Raw genomic sequence first — 25,465 nt, 5'->3', positions numbered from 1 at the left:
TCAACTTTTCAAATCTGGTCCAGTAGGTATTTTTGCACTACAACCTATTTAAATATTCCTTTAAAAATTCTTCCAAGTGTTTGGAGATGTCAGTAGATGCACATAATTCAACTTTATGCAAAAACCCATTGGTGTTCTTTGAAAAAGTTGAGAAAATCATCCTCATCTTCATTCTGCTCCAGTTTGGTGATTTGTACTGCAACCCTAATTTATTTTGCTCTAGTGCCCATGAGCTCTTTCCTGCTTGTAGTCCTCCCTACAAAACCCTTAAGCCCAAGAGAGTGGATCCATTGGAGGATTTTTAGTGCATGCAATGAAGCTTTGTTCTTGCTGCCCAAAACTGAAGTTTTGCAAAACTTGCACTAGCAAGTTTCTGGTTTTGCCCAAATGATCTTGCCATCATCACCTACATCTAGGGAGACCCTGATCTGGAGTTTTTGGCCACTCCAAGAGTTGCCTAGATGCACTTAGCAATCTGTCGAGCACCTTGTGTGCATGGTCAGTTTTGACATGATTTTTGCCTTTGCACTGTGACCTTGCACCTCTGGACAAAATAGCATGTCCACTAAGCTCCTAGAAGACTCTAACCTAAACCTGCTACTTGCCAGCCTCACCCAAGCCCTATGGCATGCATTGGCATTTCGTTGAGCAGCTAGCGTGTGTGCTCTGGGCGCGCCCAGAGTGCACGTTTTGCACGCGCACGCACCGAGCCGCCGCGTCGCACTGCCGCCCTCCCCGCGCCCGTTCTGGCCCTTGGCCACCCGCAGCCAGCACGCCCGCCCCTTCCCTCGCTGCAGAGCCGCCCCTGGAGCCCCACAGTGCCGCCGTCAGGTCGGCCACGGCGGCTAGTGGTCGGCCACAGCAGGCTCTGCCATGGACGGCGCCGCCCAAGCCACCCGCGCACGCCAGCTGCCCCCTGGAACAGCCCGAGCCCATCCACATGCTCGTCGGCACGCGCTCGTCGCCGCCACGTCGTCCTGCAGCTACTGACCGGCGGTCGCCGGCGTTCTTATCCACGGTCGCCGCGGGAACCAACCTCGACCCCTATAAAAAGGAGGCCCCCGAGCTCCTCCGAACACTCAGGCGACCCCAGGCCACCCCCATAGCACTCCCTCAGCCAGCAATCGATGGTGGGTAGCCGTCTCCTCGACTCCGGCCGGTTCAGCCGTCGCCGCCTTCCGGTACCATTCGTCGCAGTGATAGCCTTCCCCGCCCATCTAGTGCCACCATCCTACTCCCCTCGACCTCACGGAGCCGCCCAGCCTCTCAAACGCGACCAAGAACCACCATAGCTCGAAACCCCAAGTCCTCCCGAGACGCCGTCCGCCGCAAAGCTCGCCGCCGGCGACTCCCTTCGTCCCCGCCACCCTCTCGACCATCGGGAGGACCGCCCTGGAACCATGGATCCATCCCCGCCCTCGGATGCCATTGGGGAGCACCGTTCGCCGGCGAGGATCGTCGGAGCCCCCGCCTCGACTCGGACAGAGGAGGAAGAAGGCGGGGGACTAGTCAAACCTGACCAGTGGGCCCGCTGGACCCACTGTCAGTGACCCAACCCCGCCACCACGTGTTTAAGTGGACGCGTGAACCCCTGAAGTATGCCTCCTCATCTTCGAAAATGTATTTTCCCCCGAAACGTTTTCTTTTTCTGATTTTATTAAAAACAGAACTTTGACTGGCTATATCTTTTTAAATAAAACTCCAAATGAGTTGATTCTTCTTCCTACCTTTCTCAATTTCTGTCTAGTTTATTTTAGTACTTATTTGAAAATTTTCCAAACAACTTTTTTGTACTGTTTTAAAATTATGTGTTAATTTAAATTTCCTCAAAATAGGATTTTTGAAGAAGGAAAGCAACTTTCAAAAAGTGCACCCCCTTGCATACTCTTGATGGCAAGCATTCTGAACTCTGGCATAATATTTTTGTGTGTGATTGATACGGTTACAACACCACCTTGACTTGGAGCATATGTCATTTTATGTGACGATATAATCATACGCGTGAGTGCATAATGAGATTCTTTGCTGTTAGAAATGGATATGCTGGTGATAGTGATCATCCTCATGAGCTTCTCATCCATACCGGAAGGAAGCCGGGAAAGTCGCTGTCTAGAGTAGACACAAGCTTGTCCCTAGTTCCTCGTCGAGACGAGTGTGTCCGGTATGGCATGATGAGGTATGATGAGCGGTGATTTTGTCTGTTAGTTGAAATATATTTGTTATGCTAATCATACAGGGAATACTTGAACCTCCTGAGTCGACCGTAGATCAAGTCTCGTTCCAGTAACCCCCATACTTGTTTCGTGCTACCACTTGTCCCTGCCGCAGGTAGGGTACGGTTCAGTAAGTTGTCAACCCCTCCAAGCAAACACCGTACAGAGAGGCCATGGTGGAAGATACCGGAGGCATCCGGTAGGCATGCCACCTGGTCCGGGGGCATGGGTGTTTCCGGTTGTAGCCGAGGGGAGTGGCTTCCCTAGTTTGCGCGCGTGATCCCATGCTAATCGAGGTTGTAGTCTCCCCACTTAGAGTTTTGCTTGACAGGTGTCGTGGGTGATTCCAGACACCGGTAAGTTAGGCTGGTGTGTGCGGACAGGTGTGTTTTCAATTAAAAGACCGTAGGCGGAATTAGTCCCGATGGACTAAGTAAATCCGTTACTCGTGGGTAAAGAGTACACCCTCTGCAGAGGTTAAACCTATTCGTATAGTCGTGTCCATAGGTAAGGACTACAGTCTGAGATGGGTTAAGTGTCGGTCTTAGTGTCGGTCTTCGGAGGAAGAACTGCTAAACCAGAACATTGATTATGACCTGTGACATATGAGGATTATGATTATTATTATTGCGGACTAACCATTTACATTATTTGAATTATTGAGTATCCCTCGGACGGTTCTACCTCCTGGATACTCACTGCGACTATTCTCTTATAAGCCCTTTATGTGGTGTCGCATAGACGCCCGACTGTGGCATGCTTGTTATTTCTTTTATATTATAAGCCCTTTATGTGGTGTCGCATAGACGCCCGACTGTGGCATGCTTGTTATTTCTTTTATATTATAAGCCCTTTATGTGGTGTCGCATAGACGCCCGACTGTGGCATGCTTGTTATTTCTTTTATCTACAAGCCCTTTATGTGGTGTCGCTCAGACGCCCGACTGAGCCATGATTTATCTTCATCGAGGCGTCGCTTAAGACACTCGATTGGTGCATTCTATTTCCACTCCCCTATTACATATTTATATCTTATATGAACGACATGCATGCGTGCATCATGGATCTTGTTTATTTCGTGACTGACGTTATGATCATAGAATATTTCGGAGCATGATTATCCATTGTTATATTATACCCGTGTTCATAATGTTTGCGAGTACATTCAAAAGTACTCACTGGCTTGTCCCTGGCTATTGTCTTGGCCAGATTTCTTGCTTGGAGAGGAGTATTGTGATGACAGCCCCGGAACCTACGCAATGATGATAGCAGCCTCGCGAAGATAGGAGTTATCCTGGTCAGCTGTTCCTGTGGGAAGTGGAGTCCCATAGACGCAGATGAACCACAAACCGCTTCCGTCATCAACCACTAGAAACCTTTTGTTGTACTCATAGGCCACAATGGTCTTGTACTACATATTTGGTACTTTGCTTGGAATTTCTGTATCAAGTCGGTGCCTCATCAGCTAACAGTAATCCTGGGGCTGGTGAGCACAGGGGCCATTTTCTGGGAAATTATTATCCCGAAAACCGGTCCTGACAAACTTGGTATCAGAGCCAGGCTGACCATTGGCTAATCCTATCTTAGCCAGGTCAATAAACCTAGGTTAACCAACCCACCAGGCCTTAACCCAACCCCCGGCCAAGCTTCTCGTGTAAGATAGCCACACAGTGACCCCGACGCTTTTGGCAGTCGGTGCCCAACCTATCAGCCTAGCCTGTCGATCGCGCGCCAGTGACCGGCACCCAAATAGTCTCTTTCGCAACCGTGCGAAGGAAGAATCCGTCCCCTTTTTCTATAAAAAGGGCACGCTAGCCTCAACACAGCACATCACAGCCTCTTCTCCCAAACCAAGCCACGATGCCTGGCCCCATTGTTCACAATGAGACCACAGCAACCAACCTTGGAGGTTTTGTGACCGTGCTCGCAAACCTCACCCGCCGTGCCTATGCATTAGAAGAGCCCCCAGAATATGTTGTGTACCAAGGACTCATGAGCGGTGAGAGCCGTCAATTCTGGGCCACTGTACACATCTATGGTAGGGGTCTATCGCTGGAACGCCCCTACAGGTTCACTGGAAGGACAACTTCCTTTGAGCCACAAGCCATCCAGCTAGCAGCTCGAGAGGCTATAGTTCAACTCCGGCACTTGTCGCCCAGAGTTAACTGTCGCTCATTCTACTACTACCCCAGCCGTGACGGGTATGGTAGGACGCCCCAGGTTGCCAACGGAGATCGCGAGACGGATCCTGCATTGTTGCATCTTGTGCGCTATGTAAGTGCACTAGAGGAACTGTTCGATCAAATCACCCTTGATCTGATCGCAGCTCGTGGAGAACTGGTTCGCCGAGCCCCGGCGAGAGGAGAAGATGAGCCCGACACCGTCAACCCAGTCGTGTTGTTCGGACAGCCGATCGAGTCCTTGCGGTCTGCCCCAACCATCGACCAAAATACTTTGGTGTCCCCAGAAGTGCTTCGTCGCCTTTTGGGAACACACTCCAACGGGATTGTGGCCAACAACCCCCGCGATGGTCATCATCGCTACCCCGACCCTGCAGCCCCTCAACCTCATCCGGCTAATTCCGACGGTGGAACCCGTGGAGAAGCCTCGACGTCCACAAGGCCAGCCCGCCTAGACATTAACGAAGTAGACTAAGTCACTCGAGTAGTACCGAGCCTTAGTATTTCTACGCCTTGTAATTGTGTGATCCTGTATCACCATTATTAAAGGATGTCTGCTTGTGCGCCCCTATTTTTGAATAGTAGCCATGCATAAGTACGTCAGCGTACAGTTGCATTTCTAAATTCCAGGCGCAGCTACCAAAACCACCCCAACGACACCCACAGTAATACATCACTTTTGTGAGATATGTATATCTGTAGCATTGACCCCAACCCCATAGAACATAACCAATAAGCTAGTTACCCTTCACCACGGTAAATAGCCCAGCCCCAATGCTATATATAAGGCCACCTCGTGACCTTGCCAAATACCCCTCACCTTGTGCACAACACGCACAGCCATTTCTTGCCATGCCGACCCCTAGTATTTATCTGAGAACTCCAGATGCCACCCCGGGTAGTTTTGTTAAATTATTATGGGACTTTACCTGCAGCACCATGAGTGCTATCCATCCACCCCAGTACGAGTTGCTCAAATCGAGGATCACCCCATCCACCTCAAAATATTGGGCAGCGGTGCACATCCCTCCCATAAACCCAAACCAAGACCCAACGGAAGTCTCCTTCGTGGGGAAATCCATGCCGACTCCGCATATGGCCATAGAAGCTGCTGCGTACGAAGCGCTTGCTCGTCTTCGATTTGCGGTACCCTATGCCAACGAACGAGGATATTATTATTTTCCAAGTCATGCAGCACCCGGAGAAGTAGCATCTTTTCCGGGTGGACGAATTGACAGAGACCCAGTACTGGCCAACCTTGTCCAGTATGTCATCGCTCAAGAACGTTTGACCCAGCGAGTTATGGGTTATCTCCAGAGCCTCGCTGATTTAAATCCTCAGATCGCCATCAGCAGACCACTGAGGCCCGACCAGGAGAGACGCGTTCATCGACTGGTCAACCCGCTTCCCCCGATAGAAGAAGAGTGCGCCCCAGTACCAGAGACGTTCTCTTGGGACCCTGTCCATTTGCCGTTTCCATTGTAAACGTCATAGCTATGTTTATTTGTGTGTTGCAGCGTATGATTGTACCCTAAGTTTGCGCTATGAGTAAACTCTTGGTTTCAACTAATGGGAGTATTATTTTTAAAACAACCCTTAGCAAATCTCGAGGACGAGATTTTTTTTAAGGGGGGTAGTGTTGTAACACCCCAAAATTTTGACCTTGTTTTCTTAATTAAAAATTTTGCCAGGAAATTAAATTTTTGTTTTCTGGGTTTATCTTTTGATTTTAGAACCCCTCTTCTCTTTGATATTGTGGGTTTTTACCTCAAGTGGAAACTTTCCAGAAATATTATTGGACTTGTATACTCTCTCAATAAAACAATTCTTTATCAATGGATTTATTTGCATAATTGTTTTTCCTGAGCTTTATTCTTTTAAAATGATTTTTCATAAATTTGGAGCCTCTTTTGCACTGCAACCATTTGATAATTGCATTTTAAATTTTCACCAAAATTTGGGGATGTCATGTGATGTTTCCACATCACTTTTATGCAAAAAATATCTTTTGGTCATTGGAGATTTTGAGCTCTACATCAAATTTTCAAATCTGGTCCAGTAGGTATTTTTGCACTACAACCTATTTAAATATTCCTGTAAAAATTCTTCCAAGTGTTTGGAGATGTCAGTAGATGCACATAATTCAACTTTATGCAAAAACCCATTGGTGTTCTTTGAAAAAGTTGAGAAAATCATCCTCATCTTCATTCTGCTCCAGTTTGGTGATTTGTACTGCAACCCTAATTTATTTTGCTCTAGTGCCCATGAGCTCTTTCCTGCTTGTAGTCCTCCCTACAAAACCCTTAAGCCCAAGAGAGTGGATCCATTGGAGGATTTTTAGTGCATGCAATGAAGCTTTGTTCTTGCTGCCCAAAACTGAAGTTTTGCAAAACTTGCACTAGCAAGTTTCTGGTTTTGCCCAAATGATCTTGCCATCATCACCTACATCTAGGGAGACCCTGATCTGGAGTTTTTGGCCACTCCAAGAGTTGCCTAGATGCACTTAGCAATCTGTCGAGCACCTTGTGTGCATGGTCAGTTTTGACATGATTTTTGCCTTTGCACTGTGACCTTGCACCTCTGGACAAAATAGCATGTCCACTAAGCTCCTAGAAGACTCTAACCTAAACCTGCTACTTGCCAGCCTCACCCAAGCCCTATGGCATGCATTGGCATTTCGTCGAGCAGCTAGCGTGTGTGCTCTGGGCGCGCCCAGAGTGCACGTTTTGCACGCGCACGCACCGAGCCGCCGCGTCGCACTGCCGCCCTCCCCGCGCCCGTTCGGGCCCTTGGCCACCCGCAGCCAGCACGCCCGCCCCTTCCCTCGCTGCAGAGCCGCCCTTGGAGCCCCACAGTGCCGTCGTCAGGTTGGCCACGGCGGCTAGCGGCCGGCCACAGCAGGCTCTGCCATGGACGGCGCCGCGCAAGCCACCCGCGCGCGCTAGCTGCCCCCTGGAACAGCCCGAGCCCACTCACATGCTCGTCGGCATGCGCTCGTCGCCGCCACGTCGTCCTGCAGCTACAGACCGGCGGTCGCCGGCGTTCTTATACACGGCCGCCGCGGGAACCGACCTCGACCCCTATAAAAAGGAGGCCCCCGAGCTCCTCCGAACACTCAGGCGACCCCAGGCCACCCCCATAGCACTCCCTCAGCCAGCAATCGACGGTGGGTAGCCGTCTTCCTCGACTCCGGCCGGTTCGGCCGTCGCCGCCTTCCGGTACCATTCGTCGCAGTCATAGCCTTCCCCGCCCATCTAGTCCCACCATCCTACTCCCCTCGACCTCACGGAGCCGCCCAGCCTCTCAAACGCGACCAAGAACCACCATAGCTCGAAACCCCATGTCCTCCCGAGACGCCGCCCGCCGCAAAGCTCGCCGTCGGCGACTCCCTTCGTCCCCGCCACCCTCTCGACCACCGGGAGGACCGCCCTAGAACCACGGATCCATCCCCGCCCTTGGATGCCATTGGGGAGCACCGTTCGCCGGCGAGGATCGTCGGAGCCCCCGCCTCGACTCGGACAGAGGAGGAAGAAGGCGGGGGACTAGTCAAACCTGACCAGTGGGCCCGCTGGACCCACTGTCAGTGACCCAACCCCGCCACCACGTGTTTAAGTGGACGCGTGAACCCCTGAAGTATGCCTCCTCATCTTCGAAAATGTATTTTCCCCCGAAACGTTTTTTTCTTCTGATTTTATTAAAAACAGAACTTTGACTGGCTATATCTTTTTAAATAAAACTCCAAATGAGTTGATTCTTCTTCCTACCTTTCTCAATTTCTGTCTAGTTTATTTTAGTATTTATTTGAAAATTTTCCAAACAACTTTTTTGTACTGTTTTAAAATTATGTGTTAATTTAAATTTCCTCAAAATAGGATTTTTGAAGAAGGAAAGCAACTTTCAGAAAGTGCACCCCCTTGCATACTCTTGATGGCAAGCATTCTGAACTCTGGCATAATATTTTTGTGTGTGGTTGATACGGTTACAACACCACCTTGACTTGGAGCATACGTCATTTTATGTGACGATATAATCATACGCGTGAGTGCATAATGAGATTCTTTGCTGTTAGAAATGGATATGCTGGTGATAGTGATCATCCTCATGAGCTTCTCATCCATACCGGAAGGAAGCCGGGAAAGTCGCTGTCTAGAGTAGACACGAGCTTGTCCCTAGTTCCTCGTCGAGACGAGTGTGTCCGGTATGGCATGATGAGGTATGATGAGCGGTGATTTTGTCTGTTAGTTGAAATATATTTGTTATGCTAATCATACAGGGAATACATGAACCTCCTGAGTCGACCGTAGATCGAGTCTCGTTCCAGTAACCCCCATACTTGTTTCATGCTACCACTTGTCCCTGCCGCAGGTAGGGTATGGTTCAGTAAGTTGTCAACCCCTCCAAGCACACACCGTACAGAGAGGCCATGGTGGAAGATACCGGAGGCATCCGGTAGGCATGCCACCTGGTCCGGGGGCATGGGTGTTTCCGGTTGTAGCCGAGGGGAGTGGCTTCCCTAGTTTGCGCGCGTGATCCCATGCTAATCGAGGTTGTAGCCTCCCCACTTCGAGTTTTGCTTGACAGGTGTCGTGGGTGATTCCAGACACCGGTAAGTTAGGCTGGTATGTGCGGACAGGTGTGTTTTCAATTAAAAGACCGTAGGCGGAATTAGTCCCGATGGACTAAGTAAATCCGTTACTCGTGGGTAAAGAGTACACCCTCTGCAGAGGTTAAACCTATTCGTATAGCCGTGTCCATAGGTAAGGACTACAGTCTAAGATGGGTTAAGTGTCGGTCTTAGTGTCGGTCTTCGGAGGAAGAACTCTAAACTAGAACATTGATTATGACCTGTGACATATGAGGATTATGATTATTATTATTGCGGACTAACCATTTACATTATTTGAATTATTGAGTATCCCTGGGACGGTTCTACCTCCTGGATACTCACTGCGACTATTCTCTTATAAGCCCTTTATGTGGTGTCGCATAGACGCCCGACTGTGGCATGCTTGTTATTTCTTTTATATTATAAGCCCTTTATGTGGTGTCGCATAGACGCCCGACTGTGGCATGCTTGTTATTTCTTTTATATTATAAGCCCTTTATGTGGTGTCGCATAGACGCCCGACTGTGGCATGCTTGTTATTTATTTTATCTACAAGCCCTTTATGTGGTGTCGCTCAGACACCCGACTGAGGCATGATTTATCTTCTTTGAGGCGTCGCTTCAGACACTCGATCGGTGCATTCTATTTCCACTCCCCTATTACATATTTATATCTTATATGAACGACCTGCATGCGTGCATCATGGATCTTGTTTATTTCGTGACTGACGTTATGATCATAGAATATTTCGGAGCATGATTATCCACTGTTATATTATACCCGTGTTCATAATGTTTGCGAGTACATTCAAAAGTACTCACTGGCTTGTCCCTGGCTATTGTCTTGGCCAGATTTCTTGCTTGGAGAGGAGCGTTGTGATGACAGCCCCGGAACCTATGCAATGATGATAGCAGCCTCGCGAAGATAGGAGTTATCCTGGTCAGCTGTTCCTGTGGGAAGTGGAGTCCCATAGACGCAGATGAACCACAAACCGCTTCCGTCATCAACCACTAGAAACCTTTTGTTGTACTCATAGGCCACAATGGTCTTGTACTACATATTTGGTTCTTTTCTTGGAATTTCTGTATCAAGTCGGTGCCTCATCAGCTAACAATAATCCTGGGGCTGGTGAGCACAGGGGCCATTTTCTGGGAAATTATTATCCCGAAAACCGGTCCTGACAATTACCCCATGGGGGCATGTAAGGGTCTGTAATGTCTTTTGTGCCTATCTTCCCTGTTATGAGAATTTGGTGAATGCATGTCCCGTTAAGGCTCGGTCCCCCTTTCTTTCCTAGCGATAGCTTATTGCTCTACGCTGACAGGTCCTGGTCCCCAGGCAGGCTACAGCCGTCGCTGGTATGCCAGGTCGCGTGCCGTGGTCAAGGCAGGAGGTGTGCGGCCCGAGATCCAGTAAGAGCCTCTGAGGCGCGATGCTCAGGAGGTCCCCTTAGCGCTCAAGCAGCCATGGTAAGGCGACAAAGGGAGTCGACGTGGCCGCAACGGGGTTGCGGCAAGGCGTGAGTGACCATTAGGCCCCAACATTTCTCTAATCGAGAGCGGGACTTATCTTGTTGACTTCGTGGTGATTCCTGATGGGGCGCTAGGCCTGCGCGCCAACTTGTGCGGCATAGCCAGGCCGGCCCATATGAGTTTCCCTCCCCCCATGCTCTGCTTAGTGCTCTACGTCCTCAGGTCCCGGCCCTCGAGCGAGCTCAGCCGCCGCTGTTATGCCAGGTCGCGATGCCGTGGTCAAGGCCAGGGGGTGAGGGCTGGAGAGCCAGTAAGAGCTCCTGAGTCGCGATGCTCAGGAGCCCCCCTTTTAACGCGCAAGCGAATTGCACGAGAGAAAAGGAGACTCGCGGTGCTGCCTGCTATCCTCCCCATGAGGTTCCTGTGAACAGGCACAAGAAGAAACACGGTTTGCCGTTACATCTGTCAGCCTGCCGCTGGTTGCTCTGGATGAAGTGAAGGCACTGAAGGCCTGGTGAGGTGGCGTGCGCGGGGCATGCCACGAGCCAGAGCTCGGCCGCTCAGATTTGACGACGTGGCAGGGATGGACCCATGCACCAGCGTCGTGCCTGTGAGAAGGCCCCGTGGGAGGCGATGGTCGAGCAGGTGATAGCCGTAAGCAGGTTAATCATGGAAAGGAATTTAACTTGGGTAAATGCAGGAAGATACATGCCACTGGGTCCAGCCCGAGCGGCGTGGGGATGATGCAGCCCGAGGGGCGCCCCCAGCAAGGTAAGCTAAAGACATAAGCAAAAGGGATACATGCCGCAGGGAAGGACCCACGCGGCCTGGGAACGATGCAGCCCGAGGGGCGCTCCCAGCTAAACGAGCTTGGAAGATGTCACCTGGTTCTGTAGACGAAGTAGAGTTGGTGCAGCTGAAGGCGTACGTCGAAGAAATGACTCCTCATGAGCCACCAGAGCCTTGAGCCTCGGGAGGCTCTGGGGGCTCGGGAGGTTCCCTGAAGACCGTCTCCATTTCCTCCAGGACGGCGTGGTACCTGGCCTCCTGAGCCGCCAGGACACACCGCATGTTGCGCTGATAGGTTGACGCCACGCTCGGCAAGCCGAAGGGCATGCGAACGTAGCTGTGTGGCGGGCCCTCGCAGCGGCCCACACACGAAGGCCAGAAGCGCTCCTGAGATGCGGCCCTGTTGAGCCCAGGGACGTCGATTCAGACACGCAGCCCAGCATCCTCGCAAGGATGGGGGCTGCGCCTCGTGAGCGGCTGTCGCCGCGCATGGCTCTTGCGTCTTGCAGTTCTTGAGTGGTCTTGGTGATGAACTCCTGAGTGGTGGGCACTCCTTGCCCTGTGCTCTCCTGAGGAACACGTGCCGCGAAGCACGCCTCCAAGTGGTGCCCAAACGCCTCCCTCGTGAGGTTAGCAAGGTCTGAGGCCCTCCAGAAGAGAGCCCCCGAGCCCTGTCCGAGGAGGGCGCCGGGCATGCCTTCATATGCGATGGAGGGAGGCGCCCCTGGGACAGACGCTGATCCTGATGAGGCTCCTGCCGCGACGCCATCCTCCTAAGGTCCTGTGCGGCGCAGCTGCTTCTTCTTGGGGATGGCCTCCGAAGAGCCTTCACTTCTGCTGTCGGGGTCGTCCATTGCTGCAGCTTGGAAGGCGCGCTCAAGGGAGCACACTGCATCTCTCTCTTCACACGGGACCGTGATGATTCCTCCGCTTCTCGGCATCTTGAGGACGTTGTAGCCGTGGTGGGTGACTGCCATGAACTTGGCCAGGGCCGGATACCCGAGGATGGCATTGTACGGCAGGCAGATGTGCGCAGCGTCGAAGTCGATGAGCTCGGTGCAGTAATTCTTGCGCTCTCCGAAGGTGACAGGCAGGCGGACCTGCCCTATCGATGTGGTGGAACCGTCGGTCACTCCTGAGAAAGGTTTGGTAGGCTGGAGCCGCTCGTATGGCACTTGGAGGTTGTCGAACGTGTCGACGGACAAGACCTTGAGCCCTGCGCCGCCGTCGATGAGGGTCTTGGGAACCTGCACATTGCTGATGTCTGGGGAGCACAACATCAGGAGGGCGCCGGCGATGGCCGCGCACTTGAGCTGATCTGCCGAGTTGAAAGTGATGGCGCACTGGGACCACTTGAGCGGGTGCGTGGCTTTGAGCTTGGGGAGCAACGCGTTCACCTCGCGAGCGAACTGTTTGAAGATGCGCAGAGAGGCTGGGGCCTGGGCGCCGCCCAAGATGCAGGCGATTGCGCGCGGCTCCTGGAAGCCCCCTGCCCCCTCGTCCTGATGGTGGTCGTCGTTCCTTCTTGGCGGCGGCAGCGGGGGAAGACCGGCATTGCCTTGGGGGCGATCCTCGCGAGGCTGATCCCTCCAGGCGCCCTCGCGAGGATGGTCCTGCCAGCGGTCCTCACGAGGCCTGTCGCGCCATTCCTGGCGCGGGCCACGGTCGTGCCAGCGTCCGCCTCCACGTCCTCCTCCACGGCCGTAGCCCCGATCGCTGCGCTCAGGGCGTCGACCGAAGCGTCCTTCTTGTATGGCTCTGAGCTCTTGACAGTCGTTGGTGTTGTGGGTGTTTAGGTTGTGGAAGGCATAGAACGGTCTGCTGTTCTTGGATGACTCGGGCTGATCTCTGCCCCGCTTGGTGTTAGGCTCCGCTGCTAGCACTGCTGCCTCCTTGCGCTTCACGTCCTTGGCCTTGGCATTCTTCTCCTCTGCGCCCGCGGCTGGCAGCTCAAGGAGAGAGAGGCGCCCCTCCTCAGCTCTTGCGCACTTGGTCGCCAGGTTGAACAGCTCCTGAGATGTGCAGAGCTCCTCGTGGATAGCGAGCTGTTCCTTCATCTTGACGTCGCGGACGCCGTCAGAGAACACAGAGATGATGGCCTCATCCGTGACCTTGGGTATCTTGAGGCGGGTGTTGTTGAAGCGCTGGATGTACTTCTGGAGGGTTTCTCCTAGTTGTTGCTTGATGCGGCGCAGGTCACCCGCGGCCGGCGGGCGGTCGCGAGTGCCCTGGAAGTTGGCTACGAAGCGGTCGCGCATCTCGTCCCAGGAGGAGATCGAGCCGTGCTGCAGGTTCAGGAGCCAGGAGCGGTGATGGGAAACTAGTTCGCCATGACCTTCACATCGCCGTTGGCCACTTCGATGCTCAACTCATAGAGCTGCAGAAATTCCGCGGGGTCGGCGGTGCCGTCGTAGCGAGGAGGCAGGCCCGGCTTGAACTTGCCTGGCCAGGCGACGCTACGCAGCTCGGGGGTGAAGGCGCGGCAGCCGGCCGTGGTTGCTGGGTCCCGCTTCGGAGGTGGAGTTTGGTCTTGACGAGGTCCGCGCGGCGCCGCTGCAGGCGGCGCGCGGTCTTGACGAGGCGGCGCGGGGAGTGCAGGTGTAGCTTCTCGCGGACGAGGGATTTCTTGGCAACTTCTCTCTTCGCGCGTGGGCACCGGGCGTGGCGGATCATGCCGCGGGGCCGCGCGCCTTGGCGCCAAGGCACCGTCTTGGGGCAGAGGTGGTGGAGGCGCGCCATGAGCCTCATCGCCCATGGCTGGTGGAGGGGGAGGTAAAGAGAGGGACGGCACCGGGGAGCCCCCTGCGGCGCGGACGAGCACGGCGACGCAGTCGAGCCACTCCTCGTAGAGGTCGTCGACGGCGCGGTAGTGCAGGAGTTTGTTTGCGGCGAGGAGTGCGGCCCGCGCCTCCATGGGAGCGCGGCGTGCGTGAGACGATGAACCGGCCGGGGTCAGCGATGGAGTGGCGGTGCGGCCATCCTGCCGCACCGAAGGATGCAGCGAGGACGCCTGCTTCTCGTTCCCCGCCGGGCCGGTGGCAGCGATGGCGGCGGGAGACAGAGAACTATGAGGTGGCCCGCTGACGGGAGCCGCCTGAGCAACACGGGCGGTGAGGGCAGCCCGACGCTCAGCTCGAGCGCGGCGAGCGTCCGCCATGGAGACGACGGAGCGATGGAGCGACGAACTGATGGAAGGGAAGCTACGGCGCACCCCTACCTGGCGCGCCAAATGTCGGATGTGGGTTTCGGCAAACCCTTAAGGTTCGAATACTGGTGTGCGCGCGAAGTCTTTCCCTCCTACCGATCTACGCCCTAGCTCGCTAAGGTCTCGCGGATGAACTCGACGAACTCGCACCACAGAAAGACACGAGATTTATACTGGTTCGGGCCACCATTGTGGTGTAATACCCTACTCCAGTGTGGTGTGGTGGATTGCCTCTTGGGCTGATGACGAACAGTACAGAGAGAAGAACAGCCTCCTGAGGTTGAGATGTTCTTGTGCTTGGTGGCTTAGCGGGTGAGAGCTGGATGAACTGCTCGATCGCTATCCGATGAGATCCAGCCGAGATGAGATGCCCCTACTATGGTGGCTAGCTCTACTTATATAGGCCCTGGTCCTCTTCCCAAATATTGAGCGGGAAGGGAGCCAACAACGGCGGGCAAATTCGAAGGGGACAGCTAGTACACGCTATCCTGACAAAAGTGGTCTTCGCCTGCGAAAGGCTCTGGTGGTGACGCCGTCTTGGGCTCCACGATCACCTGCGTCTTGCCGTCCTCCTAGTCTTGGTCTCGTTGCACCGATATAGCAACCTTTGCCTGATGCCTCGGTACTCCTCGCCTGCGCTGGCCTCCTTAGCACCAAAGAGGAAACAAGGACGCTGCGCGCGCTGGCGCCCGCCTAGTGTCGATCGTCATGGTTCATGTCACGAGAGCCTCATGAGGTTCGCCCCGCCTTGATATCTCCGCTCCTCGCGAGCCTGCTTGACTAGGCCACTCTTGAGGAGGTCTTGCGTCGTCCGCCTCGCGAGGCTTGGCCCCTCGCAAGGGTCTTGGATGCCTTGTTGATGAAGATGGGTCGTACGGCCTGCTGACTTAGCAACGCCGTGGGCCGCAGGCAGGCAAGTTTGGGGACCCCCGTTCCCAGAATGCCGACAGCCACACGCAAGACCCTCGTACCTACACAAACAAATAAGAACCTTGCAACCAACGCGACACTTGCAAAAGTGAGATCTGATAGAGATGATAAGATAATATTTTTGGTATTTTTATGATAAAGACTAAAAGTAAAGAAAGCAAAATAAACGGTAATAGAAATAACGGTAGATTAATATGATAGAGAATAGACCCGGGGCCATAGGTTTCACTAGTGGCTTCTCTCAAGATAGCATAAGTATTACGGTGGGTGAACGAATTACTGTCGAGCAATTGATAGAATTGAGCATAGTTATGAGAATATCTAGGCATGATCATGTATATAGGCATCACGTCCGTGACAAGTAGACCGACTCCTGCCTGCATCTACTACTATTTCTCCACACATCGACCACTATCCAGCATGCATCTAGAGTATGAAGTTCATAAGAACGGAGTAACGCTTTAAGCAAGATGACATGATGTAGAGGGATAAACTCATGCAATATGATATAAACCCCATCTTTTTATCCTCGATGGCAACAATACAATACGTGTTGTTTCCCCAACGGTCACTGGGATCGAGCACCGCATGATTGAACCCAAAGCTAAGCAGTTCTCCCATTGCAAGAAAGATCAATCTAGTAGGCCAAATGAAACTAATAATTCGAAGAGACTTGCAAAGATAACCAATCATACATAAAAGAATTCAGAGGAGATTCAAATATTGTTCATAGATAATCTTGATCATAAACCCACAATTCATCGGATCTCGACAAACACACCGCAAAAAGAGTTACATCGAATAGAACTCCAAGAAGATCGAGGAGAACTTTGTATTGAGATCCAAAGAGAGAGAATAAGCCATATCTAGCTAATAACTATGGACCCGAAGGTCTGTGGTAAACTACTCACACATCATCGGAGAGGCTATGGTGTTGATGTAGAAGCCCTCTGTGATTGATTCCCCCTCCGGCGGAGCGCCGGAAAAGGCCCCAAGATGGGATCTCACGGGTACAGAAGGTTGCGGCGGTGGAAATAGGTTTTCGTGGTGCTCCTGGATGGTTTCGGGGTACGTAGGTATATATAGGAGGAAGAAGTAGGTCGGTGGAGCCACGAGGGGCCCACGAGGGTGGAGGGCGCGCCCAGGGGGGTAGGCGCGCCTCCCTGCCTCGTGGCCTCCTCGTTGATTGCTTGACGTCCACTCCAAGTCCTCTGGATCACGTTTGTTCCAAAAATCACGCTCCCGAAGGTTTCATTCCATTTGGACTCCGTTTGATATTCCTTTTCTGCGGAACACTGAAATAGGCAAAAAACAGCAATCTGTACTGGGCCTTGGGTTCATAGGTTAGTCCCAAAAATAATATAAAAGTGTATAATAAAGCCCATTAAACATCCAAAACAGAATATATAATAGCATGGAGCAATCGAAAATTATAGATATGTTGGAGACGTATCAAGCATCCCCAAGCTTAATTCCTGCTCGTCCTCGAGTAGGTAAATGATAAAAACAGAATTTTTGATGTGGAATGCTACCTAGCATATTCTTCAATGTAATTTTCTTTATTGTGGCATGAATGTTCAGATCCGAAAGATTCAAGATAAAAGTTTAGCATTGACATAAAAATAATAATACTTCAAGCATACTAACCAAGCAATTATGTCTTCTCAAAATAACATAGCCAAAGAAAGCTCATCCCTGCAAAATCATATAGTTTGGCCATGCTTCATTTTCGTCACACAAGAATGCTCACATCTTTCACAACCCCGATGACAAGCCAAGCAATTGTTTCATACTTTAGTAATATCAAACTTTTTTCAACTTTCACGCAATACATGAGCGTGAGCCATGGATATAGCACTATGGGTGGAATAGAATATGATGATGGGGGTTGTGTGGAGAAGACAAAAAAGGAGAAAGTCTCACATTGACACGGCTAATCGACGGGCTAGGGAGATGCCCATCAATTGATGTCAATGCAAGGAGTAGGGATTGCCATGCAACGGATGCACTAGAGCTATAAATGTATGAAAGCTCAACAAAAGAAACTAAGTGGGTGTGCATCCAACTTGCTTGATCACAAAGACCTAGGGCATTTGAGGAAGCCCATTGTTGGAATATACAAGCCAAGTTCTATAATGAAAAATTCCCACTAGTATATGAAAGTGAGAAAACAAGAGACTCTCTATCATAAAGATCATGGTGCTACTTTGAAGCACAAGTGTCGAAAAAGGATAGTAGCATTGTCCCTTTTTATTTTATTTTTATTTTTTTGGGCCTTCTTTTTTTTGGCCTTTCTCTTTTTTTGGGACAATGTTCTATTTATAAGGATCATCACACTTCTATTTATTTACAACTCAATGATTACAACTCGATACTAGAACAAAATATGACTCTATATGAATGCCTCCGGCGGTGTACCGGGATGAGCAATGAATCAAGAGTGACATGTATGAAATAATATGCATGGTAGCTTTGCCACAAATACGATGTCAACTACATGATCATGCAAGGCAATATGACAATGATGGAGCGTGTCATAATAAACGGAACGGTGGAAAGTTGCATGGCAATATATCTCGGAATGGCTATGGAAATGCCATAATAGGTAGGTATGGTGGCTGTTTTGAGGAAGATATAAGGAGGTTTATGTGTGATAGAGTGTATCGTATCACGGGGTTTGGATGCACCGGCGAAGTTTGCACCAACTCTCAAGGTGAGAAAGGGCAATGCACGGTACCGAAGAGGCTAGCAATGGTGAAAGGTTGAGAGTGCGTATAATCCATGGACTCAACATTAGTCATAAAGAACTCACATACTAATTGCAAAAATCTACAAGTCATCAAAAACCAAGCACTATGCGCATGATCCTAGGGGGATAGATTGGTAGGAAAAGACCATTGCTCGTCCCCGACCGCCACTCATAAGGATGACAATCAAAGAACACCTCAGGTTTCAAATTTGTTACACAACGTTTACCATACATGCATGCTACGGGACTTGCAAACTTCAGCACAAGTATTTCTCAAATTCACAACTACTCAACTAGCACACCTTTAATATCACTACCTCCATATCTCAAAACAATCATCAAGCATCAAACTTCTCTTACTATTCAACGCACTTATATGAAAGTTTTTACTAATCTTGGATGCCTATCATATTAGGACTAATTTTATAACCAAAGAAAATTACCATGCTGTTCTAAAAGACTCTCAAAATAATATAAGTGAAGCATGAGAGATCAAGTATTTCTATAAAATAAAACCACCGTCGTGCTCTAAAAGATATAAGTGAAGCCCTAGAGCAAAACTATATAGCTCAAAAGATATAAGTGAAGCACAAAGAGTATTCTAATAAATTACGATAAATGTGTGTTTCTCCCAAAAGGTGTGTACAGCAAGGATGATTGTGGTAAACTAAAAAAACAAAGACTCAAATCATACAAGATGCTCCAAGCAAAACACATGTCATGTGGTGAATAAAAATATAGCTCCAAGTAATGTAATCGATGGACGAAGACGAAAGAGGGGATGCCCCGGAAGGCATCCCCAAGCTTTGGCTTTTTGGTGTCCTTGGATTTACCTTGGGGTGCCTTGGGCATCCCCAAGTTTAGGCTCTGGCCACTCCTTGTTCCATAATCCATCAAATCTTTACCCAAAACTTGAAAACTTCACAACACAAAACTCAACAGAAAATCTCATGAGCTCCGTTAGCGAAAGAAAACAAAACACCACTTCAAGGTACTGTAATTAACTCATTATTTATTTGTATGGGTGTTAAACCTACTGTATTCCAACTTCTCTATGGTTCATAAACTCCGATACTAGCCATATATTCATCAAAATAAGCAAACAAAACACGAAAAACAGAATCTGTCAAAAACAGAACAGTCTGTAGTAATCTGTACCTAACGCAAAATTATGTAACTCATAAAAATCTACCAAAATAGGAAGACCTAGATAATTTGTTTATTGATCTACTGCAATTGGAATCAGTATTTTATCACGTTCTGGTAATTTTTAACAATTGTTTTCGTGAGCAGAAAGTTTCTGACTTTTTCAGCAAGATCGAATAACTATCATCCAAGAAGATCCTATAGGTTTTACTTGGCACAAACACTAATTAAAACATAAAAACAAATCTAACCAGAGGCTAGATAAAATATTTATTCAACAACAGAAAGGAAATATATTGGGTTGTCTCCCAACAAGCGCTTTTCATTAAAGCCTTTTTAGCTAGGCATTGAGATTTCAATGATGCTCACCAGAAAGACAAGAATTGAAGCACAAAGAGAGCATCATAAAACACGTGACAAACACATCGAAGTCTAACATACTTCCTATGCATAGGCATCTTATAGGCAAACAAATTATCAAGGCAAGCAAAAACTAGCATATGCAAGGAAGCGGAAAGAAACAATAGCAATCTCAACATAACGAGAGGTAATTTAGTAAGATAAAGATTTCTACAACCATATTTTCCTCTCTCATAATAATTACATGTTGGATCATAGGCAAATTCAACAAAATAGATATCACATGACATATTCTCGACACGATCCACATGCATGCGAAGGTGGCACTCTTCCAAAATAGTGGGATTATCAATAACTAAAGTCATGACCTCTCCAAACCCACTTTTATCAAAAATACCATAAGATTGAACACTCTCCAAATATGTGGGATCTAAAGTTGACACTCTTCCAAACCCACTTTCAATATTATTGCAAACACTATTATCAATCTCATAATCATCATGGGGCTTAAATAAATTTTCAAGATCATAAGAAGAATCACCCCAATCATGATCATTGCAACAAGTAGTAGACATAGCAAAACTAGCATCCCCAAGCTTAGGGTTTTGCATATTATTAGCACAATTGACATCAAGAGAATTTATAGTATAATCATTGCAATCATGCTTTTTATTCAAGGAGCTATCGTGAATCTCTTCATAAATTTCTTCATCACAATTTTCAGATTCACGAATTTCAAGCAAAACCTCATAAAGATAATCTAGTGTACTCAAATCACTAGAAATTGGTTCATCATAATTGGATCTCTTAAAAAGATTGGCAAGCGGATGAGGATCCATAGATCTTAGGTTCTCTGTTTAGCAATAAATACACAACTATTCCAACCAACCGAGCAAACGAGCCAAGTAAGACATAAAGGCAAACGAAAAGACGAACATAAGAAGGGCGAAGAAAAGACAAAGGTGAAGTGGGGGATAGGAAAACGAGAGGCAAATGGCAAATAATGTAATGCGAGGGATAAGAGTTTGTGATGGGTACTTGGTATGTCTTGACTTGTCTTGGTGTAAGCCTCCCCGGCAACGGCGCCAGAAATGGCTCATTGTCGGGAGATCAAATCTTGACTTGTCTTGGTGTAAGCCTCCCCGGCAACGGCGCCAGAAATATTTCTTGCTACCTCTTGAGCATGCGTTGGTTCTTCCCTTGAAGAGGAAAGGGTGATGCAGCAAAGTAGCTGTGACACCCAAAAAATTTATTTGGTTTTATCAAAATCTTTATTTGATTTGAAGGAGGTTATTTAATTGTTTTTAGGGACTCTCCTTCTCAAAAACTTTCTTTCTATGACAAGTATTTTGTTTGGTTTCATCCAAGACTTGATCTTTGGTCTTGGAGGTTTTTCATCTTAAGTTTACTCAACACAAATGTTTTTCATTGGGAAAGTTTTTGGAAAATCTTTTCTTTTTGAAATAGCCCTATGGCGTATGAAGTGATCCTTTCCCCTTTCAAAATCTCCTCTTGCCATGACCTAAGTGGAAATCCCCTCCCAAAAGCCATCTCCCCTCTTTGTGTCAAGTTATACTTCAAATCCAGCAAGTTGAACTTCCCCATGATTTTATCTCCATTTATTTCTAATCAAAAACTTTTTCTGTCCTCTATTTTGACCCTTGGAGATTTACAAAGGAACCACTATTTCTCCTTTGAGTTTTGCCTCCAAACAAATTTCCCTGGCTAGTCTTTAGGACCCTCAACCAAGATCCAGGAAGATCCACTGGTCTCCAGTTCAAAGTTTTCAAAATGAGCTTGCTACAAGTTTGGGCCATATTTGTCATTTGATGAAATTCAATTGTTTTCTCCTCCTAAAAATCTGAGAAAATTCAGGCAGCCTCTGGATGCATCAAGAGGTGACCACACCAAGTCCCAGCTCCAGAAACATTTCCCTCGTGCCCAAATCATTTCGTCGAACACCTGGAGGGCACTGTACCTGTCAAAGTTCAGTGTTCAGTAAACAGTTTCAGAAAGCCGGTGTCGTTTTCTTCAGAAACTTACCTCGATCTCGCCAGTAGCCGCGGTGGCGCCTTGCTCCCTGTTCCCCATTCTTATCCCTGCGCCGCACGATCGCCTGGACACTTGCGGACGTCGGCGGCGGGCTGGCCGAGGTGCAGCGCCCCATGCGCGGCAGCAGCAGCGCCCGCTACGGCTGCCAGAGAGGCGCAGCATGGGACGGCGCCGTCCAGCACCGCCCAAGCCACCAGAGGCCACCGCGTGGCCGTCCCCTCCTCTGTGCGCGCCGCAGAGCCGTCGTCGTGAACTGGGAGGCACGGAGCGCGCTCCCTACCGCAGTCGTGCCCAAACGGCCGTTCCGTCGAGGGCCAGTGTATTACGCAAGCCCGACCGAGGTTTGAGCAGAGAAACGGTGCCAGCGGACCACCACGAAGATGCCAAGTTGCCTAAAGCCCCTGCCCGACCTCTGCCTCGCCGTAATTGCTCGCCGGCGTTATCCCGTTCACGGCCGCCTCCTCGGATTGCCTATAAAAGGAGGTCCTGAGCTCGAACTCGAACACGCACCATCCCTACACCTCACAAGTACCACGCCAAGCCACTGGGCAGACCCCGAGGGAGTCTTCTTCCCCAACTCCGGCCGCCTCGACCCGCTTCGGGATCCAGCACGATTCACTCCCATGCGTGCGCCCCTGCCTCTCAACTCATGCCAGTAGTCTCCTAATGCATCCACATCTCTGACCCGCGCACCAATTTGAAGTTTGCAGCACCCACCGGAGAGCTCCACCCTCGCCCGAACCACCGTCCGCCGGAGATAGGGTCGCCGTCGACGTGGTGCTCGCCGACGGTCAAGTCCACCACCCACCAACGCGGAAGAACACCCTGCACCCATAGGTACCCTCCGATCACCCTACCTCGCCATGGATCAACGCCGGCGACCACCGCAGCCTTCGGGCGTCGGCGAGCTCTGTTCAGAGTTTAAACCTGACGGGTGGGACCCCCCCCCCCCCCCCCGTCAGCCTCTCTTTCTTTCCCTTCGAACCGTTTTCTGAAAGCGCCTTCGGGCAAAATGTGTTTTCTCTCTGGGCTGACGTATTTCGTACCGAAGCGTTTTCTGCCTTTTCAAACAAGCCCCTCGATCTTTTCTGTTCCATCACATATTAGTCCTTGGACTAAAACCCTTATATCTTTTAAACAAAAGATGCTTTTTGATTGATTCTTTTTTTGTCAGTCTTATATATTTGCCTAGTTTATTTATAGTATTTATTTGGAAAAAATTTGGAACAATTTTTATGCACGCAACGGTATTCACGTTAGTGTACGGTTCCTTTATATCGTAGATTCCGGAGGAGGTGACGGAGCCGCGAACTTCGCCGAGCTAGACTCCGACTTCTCCGAACCAGGCAAGCATGTTTGAACCTTTGATATGATGAGTGTTTTGCATGTTTGCTTGAATAGTTTGTGCATGGCATATGGGCATCGGTGAGTGTTACGTTGCATGCAGGCAACTAACCGTGTGCTTCGAAGTTTACTGTGATCTTTTGTTGAGAGATGACCTGATCATGTGGTGACATGAGAGGTAGTAAGATGGTATTGTTTTAGCATGCCAGTCTTATGTCATCCGACAAACTCCGAGGTTAACGTGGGCCGAGCCACGTTACCGTTCGTCCCTTTTTCGTGCTGCCACATGTTTTCTGCAAAGAATACGGTTTAGTAAGTTGCAACCCTCTTTCCTTGTACACACCAAATAGAGGGGCCGGGATGAGGGTTCCATGGCCCTGGATTAAAGCCAGTCATTCGGTCAGGGGGCATGGGTGTTTCCGGTTGGGACCGAGAGGGGGGCACCCCTTAGAGCGCGCGGTATAAATTTGATCCCATGCTACGCGAGGTTGTAGCCTCCCCGTCTCAAAGTTTTTCTTGAACGTTGCTTAGGGTGATTCCTGGCAACAGAATGTGGAATGGGTGTGTACTGGTCAGATGTGTTTCTCCTAAAATACCGTAAACGGAACTAGTCCCTTGTGACTACAGAAATCCGTTGGCCGTGGTTAAGAGTACAAACTCTACAGAGTCAGAACCTCCCGAGTCATCGTGTCCATGGTTGAGGACCTGGGTCAATGTATCCAAACAGTATCCATATCAGTCTCAGTGTCAGTCCCTGTGTCAGTCTCCGTGGAAATCCCCGGTGAACAAGTTTGAGTGGTAAACCCGGTCGAATGTTATTCCTGTGGAGGGACTAACCATTTTATTATTTCGTACTTGAGTATTTCCTTGAAATGATTTAACTTCATGAGCTATTGGAATATTAAGTTATGAAATATAAGCCCTTTATGTGATGTCGCTCAGACGTCCGACTGTGGCACTCTCGTTATTTACTTTTGATATAAGCCCTTTATGTGATGTCGCTCAGACGTCCGACTGTGGCACACGCGTTATTTACTTTTGATATAAGCCCTTTATGTGATGTCGCTCAAACGTCCGACTGTGGCAGTCTCGTTATTTATTCTTGATATAAGCCCTTTACATGATGTCGCTCAGATGTCCAACTGTGGCACGCACTGTCGTTTATATTCCATTATAAGCCCTTTATGTGGTGTCGCCTCGACGCCCGACTGCGGCATTGTTAAATTATTTGTATCCTTTCGAGGAGTCATTTCAGACACTCAATTGGCATTCAGTATTACATTGGGATTTTGGGAGGACTACCGCCCGACTTCCTTTTTATTTCCCATGCATTGCTATTTTATTATCTGAGTGCGCATTATTAATCTGTTCATATGCATCATGTTTGCATTTGTTATATCTTATGTCCAAACTGTCTTGCAAGTACTTTCATAGTACTCACCTGGCTTGTTGATTTGGCCAGATATTGACAAAGGCGATCTCATGGATGATGAGTTTGATAGCGAGTCCGATGCCTAGAGGTGTCCCAGTCAATCCCGTGCGATCCTGGATTTGGTCACTTGTATTATATACGCTTCCGCCACCCAAATAAGAGTCCTCGAGCCTCACTCCGACGCTCAATGAGCTGTAAGATTTAGGAGTCATGTCACCCACTTCACCGTGACATATCCACCACCACCTTTATTACGAGTCAGTAGTTATGCCACCACACCCCTTGTGTCATATCCGCCTTTATGTATAATATCGGCGTTCTTGTAATAAATTGTTGAGCAGCCCCCGCTCAACCTTGTGTTATATTTAGTACTCCTGGATATTTCTGTAATCAAGAATTTGTCTACCAGTAAGAAGGATTCTTCTCTACTGGTCCGTTAAAGGGATCGGTTTCTCAATAAATGTTTTATTGGAAAACCGGTCGTGTCAAACTTGGTATCAGAGCCAGGCTGACTGTAGGAAGCCACTAGGTGCGATCGCTAATCGGTTATTAGCGTTTTAGTGCTTTTTCAGCATTTTGCAAAGGTAGCTATTTTCTGTTGGTCATCATAAATTTATGATTTGACTACTCAGAATTTTTGCCTACTTTTGCAGATGGCTGGCAACGACTGTGAGACACGGGTGTTCACTAATGTGCCCAAGGGGTTTGTCAAACTTCTCGTCTCCATCACCAAGCTCACGATCGGGCCAGCGACTCGTCCAGAGTTCACGCTTTACCAGCACAAGCTCAGCGACGACTTGTCTATGCACCAGGCCGTGGTGCAATTCAAGGGAGGGCGTTCTGCGTCTCGCCACTTCGGTTTTGTGGGAAGGGCCATGCCTACGGAGAGGCATCCCATGCAATTGGCCGCCCGTGAGGCGATAGCTCGTCTTCGGGATGTTCTTCCTACGATGAAGACTCGTCGCTACCGCTACCTCCCATGCCATGT

The sequence above is a fragment of the Aegilops tauschii genome, chromosome 2 (assembly GCF_002575655.3).
Source record: "Aegilops tauschii subsp. strangulata cultivar AL8/78 chromosome 2, Aet v6.0, whole genome shotgun sequence".
NCBI lineage: Eukaryota > Viridiplantae > Streptophyta > Magnoliopsida > Poales > Poaceae > Aegilops > Aegilops tauschii.
This window is presented reverse-complemented; position numbering follows the sequence as displayed.